General features: G+C 40.8%; 1 protein-coding gene and 1 long non-coding RNA gene across 4 annotated transcripts in view; one reads left to right on the top strand and one right to left on the bottom strand.

Moving 5' to 3' along the window:
- The window catches only part of LOC309606392, a 182,681-nt gene that overhangs the window by 44,645 nt on the left and 111,416 nt on the right, over positions 1-26,620 (bottom strand). The gene's annotated exons all lie outside the window — the stretch shown is intronic.
- Positions 1-26,620, top strand: part of RAB30 (RAB30, member RAS oncogene family) — an 85,736-nt gene that overhangs the window by 23,274 nt on the left and 35,842 nt on the right. Inside the window, exon 2 of one of the 3 annotated variants that reach the window (XM_082343413.1) lies at positions 19,968-20,018. The exons of the other annotated variants lie outside the window; for them this stretch is intronic. The gene's annotated coding sequence lies outside the window, so the exon portion shown is untranslated. The remainder of the gene's footprint in view (positions 1-19,967; positions 20,019-26,620) is intronic. 3 annotated transcript variants of the gene reach the window in all.

Genomic DNA, 26,620 nt, shown 5'->3' with positions numbered 1-26,620 from the left:
AATTCTCTTTGAACATCAAAGGTCCCTTGAAGACATGACAGCCTGGTTGTTTTCTCTATTCGGATGAAGTTTGTGGAGCCACTGGAAGATGCTGTCTGTATATGGTACCTTCTTCCTTTTGCACAACCATTTTAATTTAAAGTTCTAGTTTCAAACTATAGTCTGAGACATGCTGGGGTTTGTGGGTTAGAGAACTGAGGGATTCTGTAAGAAAAAGTGGGCATGGATTTGGCTTTGAGTCAAATAATGCCTAAAACAAATATTTTTGCTGCATTAAACTTTCAGTTTTGATGGATGAGAACAACAACTCATTAAAGGTGCAGTACCTTGAGACATTTTCTTTCCTTTCTTATATAAATTGAATGTTTTTCTTACCTGACAATGGTAACACATGGGAATACTTGAATGGAGTTTTTTGAAGTCGAAGACATTTTAATAGATTTGTAGAGATTGTTCTAAAAAATTAATCACTCTACCTAGATTACTGTTTTTATGTAAAGAACAGTGTGGGCTTTGTTTGCTGTTCATTGTAAGCAGACGTCCTCTGTATGGCACAGGAAAGCTGAGGTCCTTGGACTTCAGCTCAGAAAGCCATATCCTTTGAACCTAGGCCCCTGGGTTGGTTCATATAAGTCAATACACAGCATTAATAATTGCTGCGTATCACTTGGGGGAAAATTCAAATTAAATAAAGGAGGCTTTCATCTGGCTGTGAAAAAACAGATTTCCACTCTATTGATAAGAATCTTGAGAGATTTTCAGGGGGAAGAGATGTAATACAAGATACTTTTCTCATTTGTAGGCATTTGAGAAATCCCCTAAAATAGAGAAACATGTGATATTTGTTTCTAACACAAAATAATTCAAAGACCTGCCCATGGTTTTTGGCAAAGCTTTTTTGCTTTTCATGCTTTAGCCAACTTGCCACAATTTTTTTCTGATTATATCAGGGAGAAAACCTCACTTAGAGATTGCTTGCTACTTTTAAACTGCAGTACCTCTGGTTTACTGCAGTTTCTATCTGTTCTGTCTCCCCCTTTAACAACAGTAGTCGCTATCTGTTTAAAGGGATGGGAGGCGGAGGATGGCAAAAAAAGGATGAGAAGGATCTGTTCACTACATAGTGGTGTGCTGGGTTACCAGATAAATATTTAATGTCACCATGTTCTGGAGGTAGGTGGATAATTTTTCTTTCTAACTTTTTATTTTGAAAAATTTCAAATGAACAGATTAGTGCAAAGAACAGTCAAAAACTCTTAGATTTACTAATTGTTAACATTTTGCCACATTTGCTTTCTATATGCAGATTTATGTTTTGGGGGGGCAGACATCGTCATACTTGGTCTCTAAATATTGTCAGTATTTATCACCTAAGTATAAGGACATCCTTCTGCGTAACCACAATACCATTATCATGCCCTAGAAACTTACATTGATTCCATAATATTGTCTAATATACAGTCTATATTTAAATCTCACTTTTGATCAGTTACCTTTCACTGCATAATAAATCCTGCCAAAACTTTGTGGCTTAAAACAACCACTATTTATTAATGCTCATAATTCTGTGGATCAACTGGGTGGTTCTTCTAATGTGGATGAGGCTCCTGACCTTGGCTGGGCCCCCTCAAAATCTGTAATCTGTGCTGGATCCACTAGGGGCTGGCTGGTCTATGTTGCCTCAGTTTGGATGGCTGGTCTCTACTCTAGAGGGTCTCTCAGCCTCCAGCAGTACAGCCCAGACTTATCCACGGCACACAGGCAGATTCTGAGAGAGAGTGGAAGTATGCAAAGCCTTTTGAGGCTTAGGCTTGGAGCTGGCACAGCATAACTTCTGTTGCAGTCTTTTTGCCAAAGCAAGGCACAAGCTCCTTTTGAAGGGAGGTGCTGCAAAGTCATATTGCTCAAGGGCATGGATACAGGGGAATGAACAAGTGCAGGCATTTTTGCAAGCAATCTGTCACACCCCTATTGTCCAAATAATAGGAATAATATTGTTAATTTTATAATGCTGATAACAGTTAATTGTTTTTAATCCAAGAGCTAATCAAGGACTATGCATTAAATTTAGGTATGTATCTTTAGTCTTTCTCTCTCTCTGTCTCTCTCTGTAAGTCTCTCTTATTTTTTTATTTTTATTTTTAAAATTTATTTATTTTTTGGCTGCGTTGCGTCTTTGTTGCTGCTCACGGGCTTTCTGTAGTTGCGGTGAGCGGGGGCTACTCTTCATTGTGGTGCGCGGGCTCTAGGCGCGTGGGCTTCAGTAATTGTGGCACATGGGCTCAGTAGTTGTGGCTCATGGGCTCTAGAGCACAGGCTCAGTAGTTGTGGCGCTCGGGCTTAGTTGCTCTGCGGCATGTGGGATCTTCCCGGATCAGGGCTCGAACCCGTGTGTCCTGCATTGGCAGGCGGATTCTTAACCATTGCGCCACCAGTGAAGTCCCCTTTAAGTCTCTTTTAATCTATGATTCTCCCTTCCCCTTTTTTGTGTTTTATGACACTGATATTTTTAAGATCCCAGGGCTGTTTTCTTAAGAATATCTCACAATTATTTCCCCATGATTATATTCAGGTTAGCCATTTTTGGCAAGAATTCTAAATAGCTGATGTTGTTTACTTCCTATTGTCTCACAAGGGGAGGCACATAATGTTAGTTCACCTCATTACTGGTGATACTCAGTGTAATCACTTGGCTAAGGTAGGGTCTGTAAGATTTTGCAATCCTAAAGGTGCCATTTCCTATAGATAGATTTGTATTAAATCTGAACATTGGGTGCTAAAGTTTTTTCAATCACATCAACATGTATTTATTAGATACCTACTGTGTATCTAGTCCTGAATTTAGTACTATGGCAAATCTAAAAGAATGGTAAGGAATGTTGACTGTCAGAAGGAATATATAGTTTGAGTTTGAGTTACTCTTTTAAAAACTGAACGGAGTACAGGAGTGGTGATTCTAAGTTAATGATTGGTTTATAAAAACTTTATTGAAGTATAATGTACATACAGAAAAGTGCATGTATAAGCATATAGCTTGATGGATTTTTCAAACTGAACATAACCAGAGTTACAGTACCCAGGTTAAGAAACAGAATATAAGCATATCTCAGTAAGTCTGATTTTTAACCATAGAGAACTTATATCAAAATGATGGTTATCTTTTTTAATACTAATTTTTGAGTATTAAGAAAATCAATATCATTTTGATACTGATTTCAAAATGGTGTTATCTAACTTGATCAGTCTGTATTCATCCAGCTTGATTTGGAGTCTCTTTCACAATGTCCATACACCAGTTTCTCCTCCTTGATTCCTGTCCCAGAGCGGAAGGTGACCTCTCCTTTCCCAAGGGTGGCCTTTCCCTATACATTCTGTCCCTCCCCTCATGACTTCCTTGGGTCTGGTCCTCTTTCTATTTCTTCCATCTCCTCCATCTGTCTTTTGTCTTCAGTTTCTCTTTTTCTTTTGGCTCCTGCTCCTTAACCTTCTATACTTGTCAGTGGTCCTTCTGCTTCTCCCCATCAGGCTGCTGTTCTCTCCCTCTCCTTTTTATCCGCAAACTTCTTAAAAGACTGCCTCCTCTTCCTCTTTAACCCATTCATCCAAACGCCTTATGCGACTTGGTTTCTTTCCTCACCATTCCAGTGAAGTTCATCAGCAAACTCCGAGTTACTACGTTAGCCTTTGTTCTCTTAGATTGCTGCTTCCTTTGGAAGTCTTACTCATCTTTTCTTTGAGACTCTCTCTTTCCTCAGCTTCCATTTATTGTGTGCTCTTGGTCATCTGCCTACTGCTCTGAGTGTCCCTCTAACAGTTTTGACTTAAGAACAACAGTAATTCCAGCTTCTTTTGGTCTGTATGAGAATGACATTTCTTAGTACCTTTTTTCGTGGACTATGGGTCATAGTTATCTGCAGTTTGAAGATCGTGGTTCTAAAGGCAAATTCTCAATTAAATCGATGTAAATTCTCTATAACCTTAGTTTCTTGATGCTGTGCCTGGTAGGAAATCAATAAATGTTTGTTGGAATCATTTATTCATTCAATTATTCATTTATATGTTCACAAAATTTACTAAATGGATTGAATTGTTTGTGAAATTTAACAGTAAGTTACTTTTTTTCAAATTATTGAAATATGGCTTCTTTGTCTTTTTCTTTCAACCTTTATTGAAGTTTGTTTATTTGCTTGTTTTTTTCCTAATTTGAATAATTCCTAGCTATATGACTCTTGGATAAGTTATTTAAGCTCTAGAGTCTGTTTTCTAATTTTTAATACAGGGATAATAAGTGCCTACCTTCTGGGTTGTTGTAAGGATTAGATGGAAAAAATGCACTGAGAACACATAGCATATGCCTAGCATGTAGTAATAGCTCAATAAATATTGGTTATCATTATTATTCTCACTTTAATTGTCAGATGCTGGACTTGGGTCCACACAACAAACATCCTAAATTAGGTATTGTTTTTCTCATTGTTCAAAGAGAGAAACTGAAACTTAGAGGATTTAAATATGTTGCCAGATGTCACAGAATTAATAAATTGCAGATCTAGGATATCTGATTCCATAGCTTGTACCTTTTGCTTATACAAAAAGCCTTTCATCGTCTTATATGACACTTAGAAGTAAACTAGGAGTCACTTGACAGTGAATGAAATAAGCTAATATTGTTCTCATTTACCTTCTAGAGGGTAGGAGAGCTCTGCCCTGTTGGGCAAACTCCAGTCCTGAAGGTCAGATTAATAACATTTTATCGTAAAACCATAGAATTCTAGGGTTTAGAAGGATTTTAGGTTTCGAAGGATTTGCCCACCCAATTATTGAATTCTCTAACCATCTAGCCAAGGGGTCATCTGGTTTATTCTTTAACTCTTCCAGTGACAGGGAACTCATCATCACCCCAGGGCACCTCATTCCACTTCCCACAGCTCTGACCACGAGACAGCCCTTCCTTATATATAACTGAATTCTGTTCCTAAATCTCCCTTCCATCCGTTGGTCCCGGTGTGGCAGTGATGGATGGCCCATGAAGTAAGTGGAACCCCTGTTTCCTAAGGCATTTATTCTCCATCTTCACCCCCAACACCTTTTCTTCATCGTTAAGTAGCTTCAAGCCTTTAATTCACAGCTTTCCCTGAACAAACACCTGGGTCTACTTTTTTTTTTTCTTCTTGATGTGATAAGAATAAAAAGCATGCTATCTCATGAGCATTTTGCTTTTTCTCTAGTCTTTCTCATAATACATGGTACTGCCATCTACCCAGCTGTTCAACCTAGAAACCCAGGAGTTTGTTTCCTTCCCCATTCACATACAGTTCATCATCGAGTCTGTTCAGACCTATCTCCAAATATAAAACCCACCTCTACTGCCATCATCCTGGTCCAAGCCACCGTCATCTCTCCCCTGACTCCTAACTCTTGCCCCCTCCCTGCGCTCTGTCCTCCACACAGCAGCCAGAATCATCTCTTTAAAGCACAGATCAGATCGTGTCACTGCTTTAATTAAAACTCTTCTTTGATTTCCTATGGACCTCCCGACAAAATCCAAACTCTCTTCTGTGGTCAGCAAGGCCCTGCCTTATCTCAAATGTTCTTTCTTCCCTGTTGGTCACTCAGCCTTGGTCCCTGGTGTCCTTTAGGTTCTTCAGACATCCCAAGCCTTCTTCTGCAGGCGGTACTTGCCCTTCTAACATATTCCTTCTGCCCGCACTCTTCTTCTAGTTTTGCAAATGCCCGGCTCCTTCTCATCTTTCAGATCTCAGCTAAAATGCCACTTCTTCAGAGCGGCCTGCCCTGATCACCCAGTTGAGGTCCTAATCTCATCATCTGCACCTCTCTTTCAGATCGCCTTGTCTTATCACCTTATGAGAATGTTAAGTTCTTGGGTAACTGGACCTACATTACACGTTAGCAGTCGGATCTTCTACAGGTGGCACAATAGCTTCCCAGAGAAGGTGCTCAATAGATATCTGAGGAATAAATGCATGGCCTCATGATTGAATGTTGGAGTCCTATTAAAAACGCATTTGAATCTGAGCTTTGCCACTTTCTGTGTGACTTTTGGCAAATTATGTTACCTCTCTGGCCTTCAGGTGCCTCATCTGTACAATAGCCGTCTTATCTACTTCACAGCATGTTATGAAGTTTAATTAAGATAGCGGCTGTGAAGGTACCTGCCACAGCACCCGGCAGTATTAAGGGTTCAGTCCTCCTCCAAGCCTGGTGCTTAATTCTAAACATGTGGAGAAGAGTTCTATCAAGTCTCAGCCTGATTAATGGAACTGTTTGTATGGTGTGCCTGTGTGTGCGTGACCCGTAGCCTGGGTGTAAGATGCCTGTGACTCCCCTCAGGTAACACTTGCCTGCCTGGGAAGACAGTTCCAACCCTGCATATCGGCTGTGGTACAGAGTGTTGGTCAGTCAGATAACTCAGAGGTGCCAAGCCCAGGGCCTTCACTGGGCTGCTGAACACAGACCCCCAAAAACTCAATGAGCAAACATGACCTTGTGTGGCCCATCTCTTGCCAGGATGGATTGGGATGCTCTGTCTAGACAGTAGTCTCCCTTGGGAAATCACAGTTGCTCTAAGAGAAGGCACATGGTCTCCTGTTAGGAATACGAAATAGGCCTGTGAGCTATTGATGGGAGAGGGAGGGGGGTTGCTGTGAGGTGTGTGGGCTTATGGAGCAGAGCCTGCAGAAAGGATCTGTTGGCTTCTACATGCACAGGTATCACAGGCTACACCGTCACCGTGGTGGCCTTCTCCTTCATACTTGCAGTGTCAACAGAGCCCATGGGAAACAACCCTGTCAGCCTTCCCAGAGCCACAATTCTGTGGATTGCTTGGAGGAATTGAAAGGTAACCCCAGAATGTGAATTACCTGCTGAGAAGCTGGCAGAAGTCTCTATGCAACTTGCTTGCTTGGCATCATGGCCTCTGCGGTTCCCATCTGTAGGCTGTAGGGTGAATGGTTTCACATGGGGGTGGGCTCTAGAATTAGATAGACCTGGGTTCAAATCCTGGTGGTGTCATGACCTTGGCCAAGTTACTTAGCATCTAGCCTTAGTTTCCTCATCGAAAATGGGGATAATAATGACCCCTATTTTGTCTGGTTGCTGTGAGGAGTAGATGATATATTGTGTACAGAAATCTTAGCTTACTTCCAGGCACATAATTTTTTTTTATTAAACAGGACAGGTCAGGATTTTGAGTTTATTTATGATGAGCCTCACCCCTATTGAACTTTGAGTCTTGGTTCCCCACTTGCCAGCTGTGTGCCTTGGACAAGCTATCTAACTTCTCTGAGTCAGGGTCTTTATCTGTTCGATGCAGTTTATAATTCCCACCTCAGAGTCAAGGTGGAATGAGACCAGAGCACCTGACACGTAGTAAGTGATCAAAATATTCATTTCCTCCCTTTTGGTTCTTGAGTATCTGAAATACGGTCCCTTTAAGCTTGTTAAGATTCCTCACTAGCCGCGTATGCAGCTGTGTTCAGACAGCTTTGGCAGAAGGAAAGAGGCCCTTTTTTTTTTTTTTTTTTTAATGACTGTTTCATAATCTGTTGGCTCAGACCTGCTGCTGCCACACCCTGTGCTTCTCAGGGTCCCTTGGTCCTGTTGCAATTAGCGTGTGCCTTGCCTCTCACCTAAATGACCCTGGAAGGTGGCTGCTATGGAAAGCATTGCTGAATACAAAATGGATCTTCCTCCCTGCTCTTTGGGGCGAAGCTGGCTCAGGGATTCCTAGCAGCAGGGGGAGGGGCTGGTGGGCCTGGACTGCAGCTGGACTTAGTGGCCAGGAGTTTTCTGGTTTTCATTAAAATTCTCTGGCTGTCTTTTGGGATTGCTCCATAGTCACTGGCTATGACTCTGCAATAGAGCCAGTTGTGCTGTTCTCTCAGCTACACACGCCCATCAAATCACAGTGGCCCTGAGGATGAGAGAAAATTGAAGGTGGGGAACAGGCTGGCTAAGGGGTCTTGCTCAGCAGTCTTTGTGATAAGGGACCCCCATCTACAACTGCAGAACTCGAGTTTTGCAGATTCTTAAGTACCGATGTGGAGATAGACAAAGCTGAGCTGGGAACTGGTAGCAGAGAGAATCCTCTTAGAGCTTACTCCTAATGACAGACTTGCTCTTGAGAGCAGATAAAGGTTTCTTGGCAGCTGTCAGAGGATCCCCAAATGTTTAATGAATGAAATCAGTCTGATCGAATCATTTTTCTAAGGTGCCGATACCCTCATATATCCCAAGGGATTGGGGTTGGATGTCACTTCTCTGAGGGTGACAGACGGCATTAGAGTAAAGAAGATTCTGTTTTTAAATGTTAATTTGTGATAGCTGAAGAAATCTCACTTGAGATTGAAACTTGAATCTGAAAATCTAGGTTCAAAATCATGACTTTGCTATTGACTTGCTCTGTGACCCTGGGCAAGTGACTTCCCTGGGTCTCAGCTTCCCAGTGGGGTTGTAAGGATTAAATGAGATAGACTCTGTTAAACTCTTGGCATATCATATGTTCACAGTAGATGGTAGATGTTGAGATAAATTGGGCTAGACTTGACCTGTCACTCCAGCTCACCAAGATATATCCCAATTCTGTCATCTAAAACATTTGTTCCGTATCCCTCTCAGCTTTGTGTCTTTTAAGAATTTGAGGCAAATGTGTTCCCTAGGGCAAGCTGAATCTCCTTTCACTGGAAAAATACATCAAAAAAATATGATATTTCCCCATGAGAGGCTTACAACGTTGGATATTTCATCTTCAGGTAACTTAGTAGAAAAAAAAAAGAATTTTTTCTATCCTTCTCGATGGATAGGTTGTGAGAAAGCCATTTTAATTGATCTCGGGTATACACGTCCTTGATGACCCTCCCAAGAGAGCATCACCAAGGCTCCCATTTGCCTTCAGAGTTAACTCCATTTCCAGTCTTTTCTCCTTTCACTCTTCAAATCCTATGTTCTAGCCACAGTGGACTGCTCATGAAAAAGTAATTCATATGAAAATTATCACACATACCAAAGAATGCTTTAAATATATATTTACAAGTAAAGAACAATAAGGTGAAAATTGTATATCCACCATCTAATTTATCAAATTGAACATTACTGATTCCTTAGAAACTGCTTGTATACCCTCTATCCCAAAATCACACCACCCGCCGCTTTTTTTTTTTTTTTAACTTATTGCCTCACTTTTTTTTTTTTTTTTTAACTTTTGGGTTTATTTATTTATTTATTTATTTATTTATTTATTTTATGGCTGTGCTGGGTCTTCGTATCTGTGCGAGGGCCTTCTCCAGCCGCGGCAAGTGGGGGCCACTCTTCATCGCGGTGCGCGGGCCTCTCACTATCGCGGCCTCTCCTGTTGCGGAGCACAGGCTCCAGACGCGCAGGCTCAGCAATTGTGGCTCACGGGCCCAGCCGCTCCGCGGCACGCGGGATCCTCCCAGACCAGGGCTCGAACCCGTGTCCCCCGCATTGGCAGGCAGACTTTCAACCACTGCGCCACCAGGGAACCCCCCCCCCCGTCCCCCCCGCCTTTTTTTTTTTTCTCATCAGAGGCAATGGTTATCCTGACTCTTGTGTTGAGCATTCCCTTACTTTTCTTTATGGTTTAACCACCCATGTTTGTATTATTAAACTATACATTGTTTAGTTTTTTTAAAACAAAGGATCAAGTGCAAATCTAACAAACCCATTGAAAAAGGGCAACATTGCCACTATTAGATCTAAAAATAAACCGAACGGACTCAGGTTCCTAGTCCGGGGGTAGCTTCCCTGGGGGTTACAGAAGATCCTGATGGGGAAGTCAGAGGGCAAGGCTGTGAGTGAATCCTTGGAAATACAGGGCTCACCACTCCTGGGGCAGCTGGCGGGGCTCAGTGTGGGCCAGACACTGGACATCCGGTAGGATATGGGCACGGAGAATGGACTGCTATGTCTTTTCTACTTCTGCTTTCTTTGTGGCCTACCTCCAGCTCTCATTAGGTAGGCCAAAGCAGGCCATCTCTTCTGTGGGGTGAAGTGAATGCCCTCAGCTAATCCAGATGGACAGCATGGAGGGGATGAGCAAATGCTTCATTAGCACATGGTCAAGGTCAATAGTGCCAGAAAGAGTCTGGACCAAGTTTACCTGTCATTCTTGTCAGATTAAAAAGAGAGTATGCAGTACCACCTATGGAATATTCTTACCTAAAAGTTGACCCCTAAATCAATCAAGCCTCTAGAGCTAACTTTTTTTTCAAATTTACTAATTTATTTTAAAATAACAATAACAAATTGAATCATATGGTGACGTAAATAAAAACTGTTTGCCAAAACAAAAAGAAATTAGCAAGAATGCCTTGTTTACATTTCTGCAAATTTCTTTTTTTCTTCCAGTTTTATTGAGATGTAACTGACATACAGCACCGTATAAGTTTAATATATACAGCATACTGATTTGATTTACACATCCCATGAAGTGATTATCATAAGTTTCGTGAACATCCATCATCTCGTATAGATACAACACTAAAGAAGTAGAAAAAGAATTTTTTTTTCTTGTGATGAGAACTCTTAGAATTTACTCTTTTATGGTGCTAACTTTGATTTATTAGAAAGAGAGGGCAAAGGATGACAAATTAAATTACACTCTAAGGAAGCAAACAGATGAATTCAGAGCGTTGGACAACTGACTTGGCTTCTGCAACAAGTCAACAGCATGAAAAAAATAATAATGTGACTTAAGAATCGTAGCCATACGTAACGCATGAACCTTATTTTGATTCAGTTAGTCTGTGTATTAGTTTGCTACAACTGTCATAACAAAATATCACAGACTGGGTAGCTTAAACAACAGAAATTTATTTTCTCAGTGTTCTGGCAGCTGGATGCCCAAGATCAAGGTGCTGGCAGGGTTAGTTTCCTCTGAGCCCTCTCTCCTTGGCTGGCAGATGGCCACCCTCTTCCTGCCTCTTCACATGGTCATCCCTCTGCACACAGGTGGCCCTGGTGTCTCTCTGTATTTTCTAATCTCCTTTCTTCTTCTTCTTTTTTTAAAATTTATTTTATTGAGGTATAGTTGTTTTACAATGTTGTTAATTTCTGCTCTATAGCTAAGTGAGTCAGTTATACATATATATGTACTTTTTCATATTCTTTTCCATTGATCTCCTTTCTTCTTATAAGGACATCAGTCAGGTTAGATTAGGGCCCACCCTAAAGGCCTTATTTTAACTTAGTTACCTTTTTAAAACCCCTATCTCCAATTATAGTCACATTCTGAAGTATACCAGCACATAGGGATTCAACATATACATTTTTTGGTGGGGGGAGGGCGGATACAGTTCAGCCCACAACAGCCTAAGTATAAAAAGGTATTTTTGAGATGGTGGGGAAATTTTGTTATGGACTGATAACAAGGAATTATCATTAATTTTTCTAGGCACGATAATAGTAATGTGGTGTTAGAAAATGGTAATGTAGAGATGGATTCTGAAGTATGCAGAGGTGAAATGCTATGATGTGGAATTTGTTTTAAAATATTCAAACAAAGAAAAAAAAAAGAAAAAAAGAGGGTAGATTAGTTAATAGGCCAAAACGTTCATAATTGTTGAATCTGGGTGATGGGTATCAGGGGCTTACTTTTGAGTATGTTTGAAAATTTTATAATCATATATTTTAAATATTTAGGTCAACAATAACAAAGAGGGTTTAATGGCAGTGGGGTTGTTGGTGATGACCGTCTTCAACGTGTCTGCCCTTTGAGTTGTACTTCTCCAGTCTGGTTGACTTCTTTATGTGGTCCTCTTGGGGTCCTCTGTTGCCTGTCTCAACTAGATCCACTGTTTCTTTTATACAGCTTGGTGAAGGACCTCCTACACAAGCTTCTTAAGAAAAGGTTCATGGAATGTGAATTTCTGAGATCTTATATACCTGAAAATGTCTTTGTTCTATTCTCATACTTGATAGATAGTTTGACTGGGTTCTTAGATTTCATTCTAAGTTGGAAATCATTTTTCTTCAGAATTTTAAAGGCATTGCTCATTGTCTTCTTGTTTTTATTGATGCTGTTGAGAATTACTATCTTGTTATAATTTTTCTTTTTTCTGTTTTCTCTTTCTTGGAAAGTTCTCCTATTCAGATATTGGGCCCCCTGTACTGGTCCTCTAGAATATTCCTAACTTCTCTCTCCTGTTTTCCATGTCTTTATCTTTTGATTTTACTCTCAAGGAGATTTCCTCAGTTTCATCTTTCAATCCTTTTGTTGAATTTTTAAAATTTCTGCTATTAAGTTGTCAATTTCTAAAAGTTTTTTTTGTTGTTCTCTTAGTGTGTCTTTTTTTTTTTTTTTAGTGTGTCTTTTTTATAGTGTCCTATTTTTGTTTCATGGGTACAGTTTTATTTCATTTTTGTGAGAATATTAATGGTATTCCCTGCCCCAAACCCCACTCCTCTCCACATGGTAGCTGTTTCCTTCAAGTTGCTTTTATGTGTTTGCTGTGGTCTGTATCTTCATTAGAGACTTCCCCAATATGTCACTCTGAATGTGATCCTTGGTTGTGTTGCTTCTAATTAAGGGCAGGGCAGTTGGATAAAAAAAGCTGTTGAGACCTTGACATTTTGGTAAGTGAAAGAAGCCACTCACAAAATACCACGTAGTGTATGATTTCATTTATACGAAATGTCCAGAATAGGCAAATCCATAGAGACAGAAAATAGATTAGTAGTTGCCTGAGGCTGGAGAGTGGGATGACTGCTAATGGTTATAGGGTTTTCTTTGCGGTGATGAAAATTTCTAAAATCGATTGTGGTGATGGTTGTACAACTCTGAATATACTAAACACCGCTGAATTGTACACTTTAAAAAACTGAATTGAGTATGTAAGTTACATGTTAATAAAGCTTAATATTATAGCTTAATAAACCACCCCAGTGGTGATGGTTATACAACTGTGAATATACTAAACACCATTAAATTGTACACTTTTTAAAAGGGTGAATTGTGAGTTATATCTTAACAAAACTCTCAAAAAAAAAAAGCTTTCAGTGGTGTGATGAATTGGGAGATTGGGATTGACATATATACACTAATATGTATAAAATGGATAACTAATAAGAACCTGCTGTATTAAAAAAAAAAGCTTTCAAGAAACTGAACGTAGGATGGAGATCATTATCTCTGGGCCTCCCTGTAGCTTGATCTGGGTGGGCTGTTTGCTGGGAACCCCTAGGACAGTATCTTCAGGTTTTCCCTTGGTTCTGTTCACCTGGGAGGACTCTTCCATCCTCCTAGCAGAGTGTGGTCCACTTGACAACATTCTGGCAGTCAAGAGGAGAGGGCATATGAAAACCTGTTACATTTCACCTTCAGTAGACACAGCGCCCTGTCTTTTTCTGTTCACCTTCAACTGTGCTGGGTATTCCTGGGCCAGAGACACTCTTACTTTTTATTATGGGAAATTTCAAAGATTTACAAAAGTTGAGAGGATAGTGCAATAATCCCCTATGTTCCTATTACCCAGGTTCACAAATGATCACTTCATGAACATTTTCCTTTCATCTGTATCCCCCATCCCCTTCCTCAGATTATTTTAAAGCACATACTAGACGTTTCTGTTTTATGCTTTCTAGAGACTAAGCCTCCAGAATTTTGTCAGTTGGCGGGGGTGGGAGGTGGAGGTGGTGTTTAGGGCTCTAACTTCTTTTCAGGCAGCTTTATTTTTTTAATTTATTTTTATTTATTTATTTATGGCTGTGTTGGGTCTTCGTTTCTGTGTGAGGGCTTTCTCTAGTTGTGGCAAGTGGGGGCCACTCTTCATTGCGGTGCGTGGGCCTCTCACTATCGCGGCCTCTACTTCTTGCGGAGCACAGGCTCCAGATGCGCAGGCTCAGTAGTTGTGGCTCACGGACCGCGGCATGTGGGATCTTCCCAGACCAGGGCTCGAACCCGTGTCCCCTGCATTAGCAGGCAGATTCTCAACCACTGCGCCACCAGGGAAGCCCCAGGCAGCTTTAACTGTGGTCTCTATTTTAGCATCCTATACGCCTGCTCTAGGGATACCTGGTACCGCCAGTCCTGGGCCTGGTAAAGATTCTGTGGTTGAAATCAGCCAAATTCTCAGCTTTCCTTGCATCTGGTTTAGGATTCAGATTTCTTGAGTCTGCTAAGTCTGTTAACTACTTATTCATCTGTTTCCCAGGCTTCCCAAATTTGACACCATCATCTTCTCTCCTGTCTCCCTGGCCTGAACGGTTTTGTTATTAAGAAAAAAAGCAGGGGTCGGTGAAATTAGATGCATCTGTTCAGTGTGCCCCCTTCTCAGGAAGATTGGCTGCTTTTTTTTTTTTTTCTCAGTTTTGCTATGTCCATCCCTATTCTACTCAAACCTAGAACCCTCTTTTATTTATTTACAGATGATTGCTTTATTTGCCTGGAAAACTCCTTACCGATCTTCTGAGAGCTAAGAGGAATGTCCTTGTTTTAACACGCCTCTCTTCTGACTTTATGCCCAGGCAAAGTTAAGGAGTCCCTGCATTTATGCCTTGCTGGCATTTTGTCCTCACCTCTGATTCTAGCACTGTTTGCCTGAGCTCCGCGTGCTGCATTGCAGTTGGTTTTTACTTATCCTCCCTGTTGGTCTGGGAAGCAGGACTTGTGACTAGGACTATATCTTGTTTTTCTCTGTACCATGAGCACAGTGCCTTGCTCCCGGTAAACATCTGTTAACCCCCAGACTGGGTAATTGAGCACCAATGCTTCCAGGGTGGGGACGGGCAAGCAGACAATGCCCCTTTTCTTCTTGCCTCTCACAGGTCATGACTGTTTGATAAATATTAAGGAGCAAAACATGCCTTGTCGGCTTGTTGTTACACAACATTGTTCCCTTTGCTTTCAAGTCTGGTGTTTTTTTACCCAGTCAGCAAGTTGGAGAGGGTGGGAGGGCGGCTGTAAGGGTGTAAACATCCTACCAAAGAAGGAATGGACTCACTCAGAAGAGGGGTCGTTTTCCCTCCCTTGATTGAAAGGCTTGTAGTCTACACTCTGCCTCTCACTAGAGAAGGGAGGGAATTCATTCTGTCTCAGCCACTCACTCAGCTCTGCAGGGTCTTCTTCCTTTTGGACATGATGCCAGGAGAATTTTTTAAATTGCTGATTATGTTGTTAAAGATATATGGTGTTAAGATATTATTTTGGAGAGGTCCTGTTAAAATGCAAATATATAACTTTGAAAGGGTAACATTTAACTTGTTTCTTAAGGTATGATCCTCAAGATGCTATAAATATCTTCCAGGGGGGATAGAAATGGAGAACTAGTGGCCAAACAAATATGGGATGCTACATTTTTTTTTTTTTTTTTTTCTCCCTGTGTTGGGTCTTCATTTCTGCACGAGGGCTTTCTCCAGTTGCGGAGACCGGGGGCCACTCATCATCGCGGTGCACGGGCCTCTCACTGTCGCGGCCTCTCTTGTTGCGGAGCACAGGCTCCAGACTCGCAGGCTCAGTAGTTGTGGCTCACGGGCCTAGTTGCTCCGCGGCATGTGGGATCTTCCCAGACCAGGGCTCGAACCCGTGTCCCCTGCATTGGCAGGCAGACTCCCAACCACTGCACCACCAGGGAAGCCCAGGATGCTACATTAAACAAAGTTAAATAGGGTCCCTTCAAGACCTCCCAGAGCCTTGCTACTGTGTATTGTGAATCTCCTAGAGGGGTATGCAGTAGGCAGCGTTTCCTAAGTTTATTTTGCTTTTCATCTGAGGAGCAAGAGCATTTTAGTAACGTGTTTTGTGGAACACATATAACTCTAGAAACAGCCCCTCAACTTAAGTTTATCCTTTGAGGTCCACTTGAAATGCCACTTCCTCTAAAGCCTTCCCATCTTCCCCTAGAGATATATAAACTTTTCCTTCTTTGAATTGCCCGGGCTTCATTTGTCTAATTGTCTCCCTACCTCTTCTCTACCCCCTAGTAGGTCATAAATTCCTTGTACATGTTGTATCCATTTCACTGCATCTGGGACATTGTCTTACACAGAGGTACTCAAGAGATGGTTGCAGTACTGCTTTAGTGCCTTAACTGAGTCATCCTCAGAGTTCAAAGGGCACCGTCAGGAGTAGGAACCAGGGATATGGATCAAGGAGAGGGCTCACAGCGAAGGCACAGGGCCAGTGTAAGAGCCTGGGCATGAAGGACAGAAAAAGAGAAAAATCTGGAGATGCGGAGAATATAAATCAAATGTACTGAAGGCCAGTTGTGTGCCTGACACCCTGCAGTAAACTTTGAATATTTAAACTTAATCCTGACCTTTCAAGTAGGTGAAATTCTTTCTGTTTCCTAGATGCAGAAATGGAGCATCAAAAAAGGTGAAGCAGAAGTCAGTGCCTGTGCTGGGGATACAAAGATGAATAAAGCCCAGTCCTTTTCCCCAAGGAACCCTTGTTTTATAGAGTAGGTGGGCCTGTAAATAATTATAAACAGTGGGGTAACTACAGAGATTAAGCTGTGGTCAGGGTCATATGGGAGAACCAAATGGGAAGGAGAACCTAACCTGTGTATGTGGGGAAAGGGTGGAAGCTGACAAATCCAGGAAGGCTCCCAGGAGGAGAGCGATGCCTGAGCAAGGTGGGTTAAGAGTGCAGGGACAGCAGGGACCAAAAAAACCAAAAGCATGGGGGTGAGAAATATCATGAGGAATTCATTGTTACTAGAGTACGGGATGTGAGGTAGGTGAGAAATAAGGCTGGAGAAGTTGATAGGATGTAATAAACAGGTTGAAGGGTTTGGGACTTGATTTTGAAAACCATGGGAAGCCATCATAGGGTTTTTAGCAGAAGAGTGGGCTGTCCAGCACATTTTGGATACCTACCCAGGTGCTGGGTAGTAGGTAGTAGTATTCCTGTTTTCTAGGTGGGGGAACTGAGGCTCAGAAAGTGACTTGCCCAAGATCACTCAGTGTATTAGAGGTGGAACAGAGCCACAATTTCAACTCAAATCTGGATCTTTCCTCTCAAAGTAACAGTGGCCAACAATTGCATTGAATTTCCTACTGAAAAGTACTCTCGTTCTGATATTTGACTCAGAGAATAGTTTTAAGGCTTAATGTGATCAAGGAGTTCGAGTCTTTTGAGTGTGAGCCACCCATTCTCCTTGCTTGGACCTTGCAGTAAACCTTTCTCTGTTCCCCTCCCCACAAAAAAGCAAAAACAAAAAAAAAGGCTTAATGTGAGCAAGAGCTAAATTTACATGGTACTAGTACTTTGTGCTATAAAGTTTCAGAGAGGGAGAAATCAGGGAGGACGTCATGGGGGAGATGGCATGTATGTTGCCCTGAAGGAAGAAGTAAACTGGAACAGATAGTGAGAAACCAGGTGAGAGAAAGGTGGGGCTGAAGGGGTGGTGCTGTGCCCATGTGGTAGAGCAGGAGTGGGCATGGGAAACAGATGACAAGAGGCCACTTCCTGGCACAGCCATAGTCACTTGCTTCCTGAGGTCACTATGTAAATAGGAAAGAAACAAAACGATCATATAATGATTTCCGTCTTCACTTTGCTGAATATAAATACACAACTAACCTTCTAAAAGTATTTTTAACTACCTTATTACAGCCACTAGAGAGTTTATTCCCTGCAGTGTTCCCCCTTACTCTGCTCTGTGATTTATCTCAGTGTCCCCTTCCCCTCCTCAAACCCAGTCTTTACATTAAAGGGCAATGTTGGAGGGTTCCGCCACTAGTAGGACTACAGCTAGATGTGCACACATGAATGACATTTGAGTGAAAATGCAATAATAGAATTCTGTATGATGAACAGAGCTTGGTTACATACAAGAAGCGGTGTGTTTGTGTTAGCTCTCCCAGGTTCTCTTAAGATCCCTTCTAACTCTGTTCTGATTATTTTCAGAGCCTGGAGTTGCGATCTTTTGCAAATGCTACTCTATTAGATTACAGTCATTGGTGTGGTGGAAAAAGGATGCATGTATGAGTCAAAACAGACCTGGATTAGTATCCCATCTCCCTGCCTACCATTTCTTTTGCCTTGGGCACATTATTAACTGTGTTAAGACCAAGTCTTGTAGATCCTTGATCTTCTAATTATGCACCCTCTCTCTGCCATCATGAAATTTACCCTCATCACAGGATAATTCTCAATAGCAAATAAGCATTCTCTAGTATTTCTTACCTGAAAACAATCCCCCCCCCAAAAAAAATCCAAAATGTTTTCTAATTTTGTCTCTCAAATGTTACAAAATAAATTCATTATTTAATTTAAAACTCTGTTGACCTTATACCACCCCCTCTAGCTATCTTCTAGTTTCTTTGTTCCCTTTCTCAGTAAAACTTAAAAGTTGTCCGTTGTTTTGAGTTGACTGCTTCCCCTGACTCTAATCTCTTCTCATCATTCCACAGGGACTATTCCTGTCTGTGTCTGCCAGTGACCTTGATGTTGCCAAGTCGAAGGCCACTGCTTTGTTTTAGTCGTACTTATTCTCTCAGCAGCATGTGACAAAGCAGATCTCTGTTTTCCTTGACACTCTACTTTCCTGGGTCTCTTCCTACCACTCTGGACTCTCCTTAAGTCTCCTTCTCTCCTCAGCCTCTAAATGGAGATGTGCCCCATGTTCTGAAATGGCCCCCTTCTCTTCTCTATTTATTCACCCTCCACAGATGTCCTCTTCTAATCCAATGGCTTTCCCTAACATCCATTTGCTAATGACCCTCAAATCTGTAGCTTCATCCTCAAACTTTTTCTGGAACTCCAAATTTATGTCCAGGTAGATCTCTAAGAGACATTGCAAATTTAACGTGGCTGGAAGAGAACTCTTGATTTAGTCTCTACACTAAACTTGTTCTTGTTTCAATCTTCCCCACCTCAGTAAGTGGTGCTAGTATTCCCCCCAAGTGCTCAAGCCAAAATATCTAGGCATTACTTTTGATTTCTTTCTTTCTTCACCATCATCATCCAATCCTTCAGCAAGTTCTGTCTTCTCTATCTTCAGAAACATTCCCAAATTTATCTCCTTCCCTCCATCTTCATTACCAGCACCCTAGTCCAAGCCACATCATCTCTCACCTAGACTACTTGCAGTAACCTCCTAACTAGTTGCCCTGCTTCAACTGGTATCTATACCGCAATACCCTCCATTGCAGGGACCAGATAAATCTTTGAAAAATGTTAATTGGTTTATGTCACATTCCTAACCACCCCTCTCCCTCCAGGTGGCCTCCTGTTGCACTCAGAATGAAATCTAAACTCCTTGTCCTGGCTGACCAAGCTCTCTGTGACCTGCCCCATGTCAATCTCAGCCCTCTTCTCCTTGACCATGCACCCAGCCTCATTGTTCTATTTTTGGCTCCTTGCACATGCCAAGTCCATTCTTGTTTTAGCGCACTTTGCATAGTTATTCCTTCAGCCTAAAATGCTCTTCCAGTCTTCATGTGCTTGTCTTTTTCTTATTCAAATCTCATCTTAAATAGAGCCGCCTCAGAGAGGCCTTCTCTGACAACTCACTCTAAAATTGCTGTCTGGGTACACTCTGTCCCTTCCTTTTACTTTTATTCTCTATTAGCGCTTGCTACTATCTGGTATTTTTCTTGTTTATTTATGTATGTGCTCATTTCCGCATTCATTCATTGCTCTCTTTTCTGCCCAGCTAGAATGTACACGCTATGAAGGTGTGTGGCGGGGGAACTTGTCTGCCTGTTCATCACTGTGTCCTCTGCTCCTGGGTCAGTGACTTGCACATAGTACGTGCTCACTACAAGTGTATGGAATGAGTGAATATGTTTATCTCATCTGTAGAATGCTAATATTTATGTCTCAGAGTTGTCGAGGACTTGCGTTATCAAATTTGATAATGAGTCTAAAGTGAACGGTTCTGTGTCTGGCACCTTCTGCTTAATAAATAGAAACTATATTATTTTTAAAGTATCTAGCTCATTACAGACATTGAGCAAAGATTAATTCTCTCTTTTTCTTGCAGTCTGGGTCCCCTGCAATATTTTATATTGAAATAACCTGCACTCTGAACAAGGTTAAAAAATACTTCCCATTCAGCCTTTTTTTTTTTTCCCCTAAAGAAAAGGTTTAAAAAGTGCTGTTCAATGACTAGTCAACATCAGTTACTTTAGAACCATTATTAATGTCACTTCTCCCTCCCCCTCCTCCAATACACACAGAGACACTTCATTATAACAAGGTTTGGCTTTCCCCTGGGAAATTATCATTTTCTTTTCTTTGGTTATATGATCTTTGCCAATTAACTCTTCTTAGGATCAAAGTGTTTTGGGGTTTGCTTTCCTCATCCTGGTGTTTAGGTTCTCTGAAAAGTATTCCTAGCTTTTGCATGTTCTGATCAATATTTCTTTTGCATTTATTTAATAAATACTTATTCGGGATCTACTGAGTGCCAGGCAATGGGGATACAGATAGGAATTCATAAGGGCCTCTGTCCTTAAGGTCTAGTGGGGGAAGCAGGATACCTAAACCAATGAGGATAATGAAGTATCTATGAAGAGAGTCTGCATAGAACACAGTGGAGACGTAAAGGAGAGAGCGGCTAATTCACATGGGGGGAGGCGAGGAAGGTTCCAGAGCTATGTGCTTGCTTGCCAGCAACAAGGAGAGAATGGCCCCACGTGAGTAAAGTTGTGGATGAACCTGCCTTGGGGGCCACACTCTGGGAGCTGGGCATGGCTATGTGATCATCGTGGTGATGGTAACTCAAAGGTCACGAGAAATGAAGCCAGAGATATGAGCAGGGGCTGGGTCATGGGTGGCTCTGTATGCCCTGCTAGGGAATTTGAACTTTCTCCAACAGTGACAATAATAAGAGCAACACCTAAGATTTATTGGGTCCTTCCTGTATGCCAGGCTCTCTTCTTCGTGCTTTGTTGTATTAATTCTTTTCAGCCATCCGGTAACCCTATGAGGTGGGTACAGTTATTATCCCTATTTACAAATAAAGAAATGTAGGCACCAAGAGGATAGGGAACTTGCCCAAGGTCACGCATCACATGAAGGGCAGAGGCAGGACTCAGACTCAGGCAGTTTGGCTCCTACGTTCGCCCTCTTCACCAGGGTCCTGTCCTTCCTCTCACGGAGGGCTTGTGTAGGCAGCCGGGAGCCCTGAGGAGACTGAAGTGTGGGAATGACATGGTCAGATTAGTTCTTTGGAAATGCAGTGGAGTTGCATTGCATCTTGTCCAGGGGTTAGTGTCTAAAAGCCTCTAAAGCAAAGAATGCAGCGTGACATTTTTCCTTGAAGTGGGGAGTATCTGAGTGAGGTTTGCTATGTTAGCAGTGGCATCTCATGTCTCAATCAGCCCAGCAGCTTTCCCCCAACCTTGCAACAGAAGGCAGAGGCTTTGCTAGATATGCATGTAAGAGATGAAGTCAGTTTGTATTGAGTAGTCAGTTTGTATTGAGGGGCCCTGTTTTTTTTTTTAACATCTGTATTGGAGTATAATTGCTTTACAATGGTGTGTTAGTTTCTGCTTTATAACAAAGTGAATCAGCTATACATATACATATATCCCCATATCTCCTCCCTCTTGTGTCTCGCTCCCACCCTCCCTATCCCACCCCTCTAGGTGGTCACAAAGCACTGAGCTGATCTCCCTATGCTATGCGGCTGCTTCCAACTAGCTATCTGTTTTACATTTGGTAATGTATATATGTCCATGCCACTCTCTCACTTCGTCCCAGCTTACCCTTCCCCCTCCCCGTGTCCTCAAGTCCATTCTCTATGTCTGCGTCTTTATTCCTGTCCTGCCCCTAGGTTCATCAGAACCATTTTTTTTTTTTAGATTCCATATATATGTGTGAGCATGCGGTATTTGTTTTTCTCTTTCTGACTTACTTCACTCTGTATGACAGACTCTAGGTCCATCCACCTCACTACAAATAACTCAATTTTGTTTCTTTTTATGGCTGAGTAATATTCCATTGTATATATGTGCCACATCTTCTTTATCCATTCATCTGTCGATGGACACTTAGGTTGCTTCCATGTCCTGGCTATTGTAAATAGTGCTGCAATGAACATTGGTACATGTCTTTTTTTTTTTTTTTTTAAATCTTACAATTAAAACTCTATTTTACCATGAATTTGTTTGAACTATGGATCAAAGTTTACTGAGTATGTATAGATTGAGCCACTTCTAGAATTTTTTTTTGAATTTTATTTATTTATTTTATACAGCAGTTTCTTGTTACTTACCTATTTTATACATATTAGTGTATATACATCAATCCCAATCTCCCAATTCATACCACCCACCCCCCCAACCCCGCTTTCCCCCCTTGGTGTCCATACGTTTGTTCTCTCCATCTGTCTCTTTTTTCTGCCTAGCAAACCAGTTAATCTATGTCATTTTTGTAGATTCCATATATATGCGCTAATATACGATATTTGTTTTTCTCTTTCTGACTTACTTCACTCTGTATAACAGTTTCTAGGTCCATCCATATCTCTACAAATGACCCAATTTTGTTCCTTTTTATGGCTGAGTAATATTCCATTGTGTATAGGTACCACATCTTCTTTATCCATTTGTCTGTCGATGGGCATTTAGGTTGCTTCTATGACCTGGCTATTGTAAATAGTGCTGCAATGAACATTGGGGTGCATGTATCTTTTTGAATTATGGTTTTCTCAGGGTATATGCCAGTAGTGGGATTGCTGGGTCATATGGTAGTTCTACTTTTAGTTTTCTAAGGAACCTCCTTACTGTTTTCCATAGTGGCTGTATCAATTTACATTCCCACCAACAGTGCAAGAGGGTTCCCTTTTCTCCACACCCTCTCCAGCATTTATTGTTTGTAGTTTTTTTGATGATGGCCATTCTGACTGGTGTGAGGTGATATGTCATTGTGGTTTTGATTTGCATTTCTCTTAATGATTAGTGTGTTTCATGTGTTTGTTGGCTGTCTGTATGTCTTCTTTGGAGAAATGTCTATTTAGGTCTTCCACCCATTTTTGGATTGGGTTGTTTGTTTTTTTGATATTGAGCTGCATGAGCGGCTTGTATATTTTGGAGATTAATCCTTTGTCAGTTGTTTGAAAAGCCCCAAAGTGTCACACTCCTGCAGAAACCGAGCCCCTCTGTGGGGACAGCATACTCAGCCTCCCCTCACTCTCTCCAGGGACCACATTCAGTGGGCAGCAGAGCGCAGGCATTGCTTACATAGTGATTTTCCCTGTTGCTATTTCTCTCCCTGGAGGGGTCCATGCTGGCGTGGATATCGGTAGATATCAAGGAGGTTAACTATTCTGGATCAGCTGACCAGCTGGATTTGATCCCTTCAAGCTTTTTCTGATCTGAAAACTTAGTCCGTTGTTATATCTATTATCTTTTCCAAGTCTGAGAAAATTCCTTCTAATTTCCAGCAATGTCAGCTTTAGTAGCACAGCACTCTCCATGCTCCCCACTTATGGTTACTGATACTGGCCTGTGAGTCTTCCGCAGGTGTTAGGAACTTTGATCATTCCATCTGTTCTGTCACAGTGATGCGATATTGCTGTTTTTTGCTTACAGTCAGACATTGTATGAGGTCATTTCTCTTGATAGTATTTCAAAAAACCCATCGCTGTATGTTCCTACAGGTCTTATGTTACGTTCTCTGGTTTTTAAAAATTGAAATGATTTTGTGACTACTTTAAAGAAAATGTTGTCATGATTACAGTGATCAAAACCAAAGCAAACCATCTAGTGCATAGGAAAAAGAGGGAAGAACACATCAAAATGCTGGCAGTGATGTGTTCCTTTTGGTAATTCATTTTCCCTTTTTCTACGTTTTCTATGTTTTAAAAAAATGTGTCTGTGGTAGATGCAAAATGTTAAAAACTTGTTTAAAAAGCTGGTGTTGGGGGGGAATGAAACTTAAAAAACAAAAAGCTCCCTGTGATCTCATAATCCAAACACAGTATATGTTCTTGCTTTTGAAATGCCCTTGTTCACATACATGCTTATTTTTTATAGCTGCAGTTCTGACAAATGCAGCTTTGTATATTCTTTTAATTTTACAGCCTATTTTCAACATTATTTCATATTTCTACATAGTTTTCATAACTGGCATGTCTAATGGCTGCCCTACATTCCATGGTGTTGATGTTCCATACAGAACTATCCCGAGTTGGACATTTGGATTGTTTCCAGTTCTTTTAGATAAGATGTAATGAGAATTTTTGATCATGTTGCTTTTTGAGTTTGCTCAGTTCTTTTCTTAAAGTGAATTCCCAGTAGTGAGCTCTTGGCGTGGAAGGTTTGAATTCTTTTATGGCTTTTGGTCTGTACCATGGAAGATGCTGCTTTCTAGAAGAGCCAGTTGAATGTGGATGGTCACTAGTTGGGTTTGTGTGTACCTGTCTCCTGTTTCACTCACCAGTATTGAGTCCGTGTATTTTAATGAAGTGTATTGTTTCTAAATGAGTCATGTTTATTGATGAAAATTTAGAAAAGATATAAATATATAAAGAAGAAAATAATCTATAATCCCACCACCCAGACTAAGCATTTTTAAAATGTATTTTCTAACTGAAAGCATTTCCACTAAGATCAGGAACAAGACAAGAATGTCCACTCTCACCACTCTTATTCAACATCGTTTTGGAAGTCCTACCCACGGCAATCAGAGAAGAAAAAGAAATAAAAGGGATACAAATTGGAAAAGAAGAAATAAAACTGTCACTGTTTGCAGATGATATGATACTATACATAGAAAATCCCAAAGATGCCATCAGAAAACTACTAGAACAAATCAATGAATTTGGTAAGGTTGCAGGATACAAAATGCACAGAAATCTCTGGCATTCCTATACACTAACAACAAAAAATCAGAAAGAGAAATTCAGGAAACAATCCCATTTACCACTGCAACAAAAAGAATAAAATACCTAGGAATAGACCTGCCTAAGGAGGTGAAAGACTTGTACTCAGAAAACTATAAAACACTGATTAAAGAAATTAAAGATGACATAAACACATGGAGAAATATACCATGTTCTTGGATTGGAAGAATCAATATTGAAAATGACCATACTACCCAAAGCAATCTACAGATTCAGTGCAATCCCTATCAAACTACCAATGGCATTCTTCACAGAATTAAAACAAAAAATTTTACAGTTCGTATGGAAACACAAAAGACCCCAAATAGCCAAAGAAATCTTGAGAAAGAAAAACAGAGCTGGAGGAATCAGGCTCCCTGACTTCAAACTATACTACAAAGCTACAGTAATCAAGACAGTGTGGTCCTGGCACAAAAACAGAAATATACATTAATGGTACAGGATAGAAAACCCAGAGATAAACCACACATATGTAGTCATCTAATTTACAACAGAGGAGGTAAGAACGTACGATGGAGAAAAGACAGCCTCTTCAATAAGTGGTGCTGGGAAAACTGGGCAGCTACATGTAAAAGAATGAAATTAGAACACTACCTAACACCATACACAAAAATAAATTCCAAATGGATAAAAGACCTAAATGTAAGACCAGACACTATAAAACTCTTAGAGGAAAACATAGGAAAAACACTGTTTGACATAAGCCACAGCAAGATCTTTTTTGACCCACCTCCTAGAGTAATGAAAATAAAAACAAAAATAAACAAATGGGACCTAATTAAACTTAAAAGCTTTTGCACAGCAAAGGAAACCATAAACAAGATGAAAAGACAACCCTCAGAATGGGAGAAAATATTTGCAAATGAAACAATGGAAAAAGGATTAATCTCCAAAATATACAAACACCTCATGGGGCACAATATCAAAAAAACAAACAACCCAATTAAAAAATGGGCAGAAGACCTAAATAGACATTTCACCAAAGAAGACATACAGATGGCCAAGAGGCACATGAAAAGATGCTCAACACCACTAACTATTAGAGAAATGCAAATCAAAACTAAAATGAGGTATTACCTCATATGGGTCAGAATGGCCATTATCAAAAAAATCTAGAAACAATAAATGCTGGAGATCAATGGAACAGGATAGAAAGCCCAGAGATAAACCCACGCACATATGGTCACTTTAGTTTTGATAAAGGAGGCAAGAATATACAATGGAGAAAAGACAGCCTCTTCAATAAGTGGTGCTGGGAAAACTGGACAGCTACGTGTAAAAGAATGAAATTAGGACACTCCCTAACACCATACACAAAAATAAACTCAAAATGGATTAAAGACCTAAGTGTAAGGCCAGACACTATAAAACTCTTAGAGGAAAACATAGGCAGAACACTCTATGGCATAAATCACAGCAAGATCCTTTTTTGACCCACCTCCTAGAGAAATGGAAATAAAAACAAAAATAAACAAATGGGACCTAATGAAACTTAAAAGCTGTTGCACAGCAAAGGAAACCATAAACAAGATGAAACGATAACCCTCAGAATGGGAGAAAATACTTGCAAACGAAGCAACTGACAAAGAATTAATTTCCAAAATTTACAAGCAGCTCATGCAGCTCAATATCAAAAAAACAAACAACCCAATCCAAAAATGGGTGGAAGACCTAAATAGACATTTCTCCAAAGTTATACAGATTGCCAACAAACACATGAAAGAATGCTCAACATCGTTAATCATTAGAGAAATGCAAATCAAAACTACAATGAGATATCACCT

The sequence above is a fragment of the Balaenoptera borealis genome, assembly GCF_965194805.1.
Source record: "Balaenoptera borealis genome assembly, chromosome: 11".
Classification (NCBI taxonomy): Eukaryota; Metazoa; Chordata; class Mammalia; order Artiodactyla; family Balaenopteridae; genus Balaenoptera; species Balaenoptera borealis.
Note: the sequence above shows the minus strand (reverse complement) of the source record. Positions and strands in the feature narration are given on the sequence as shown.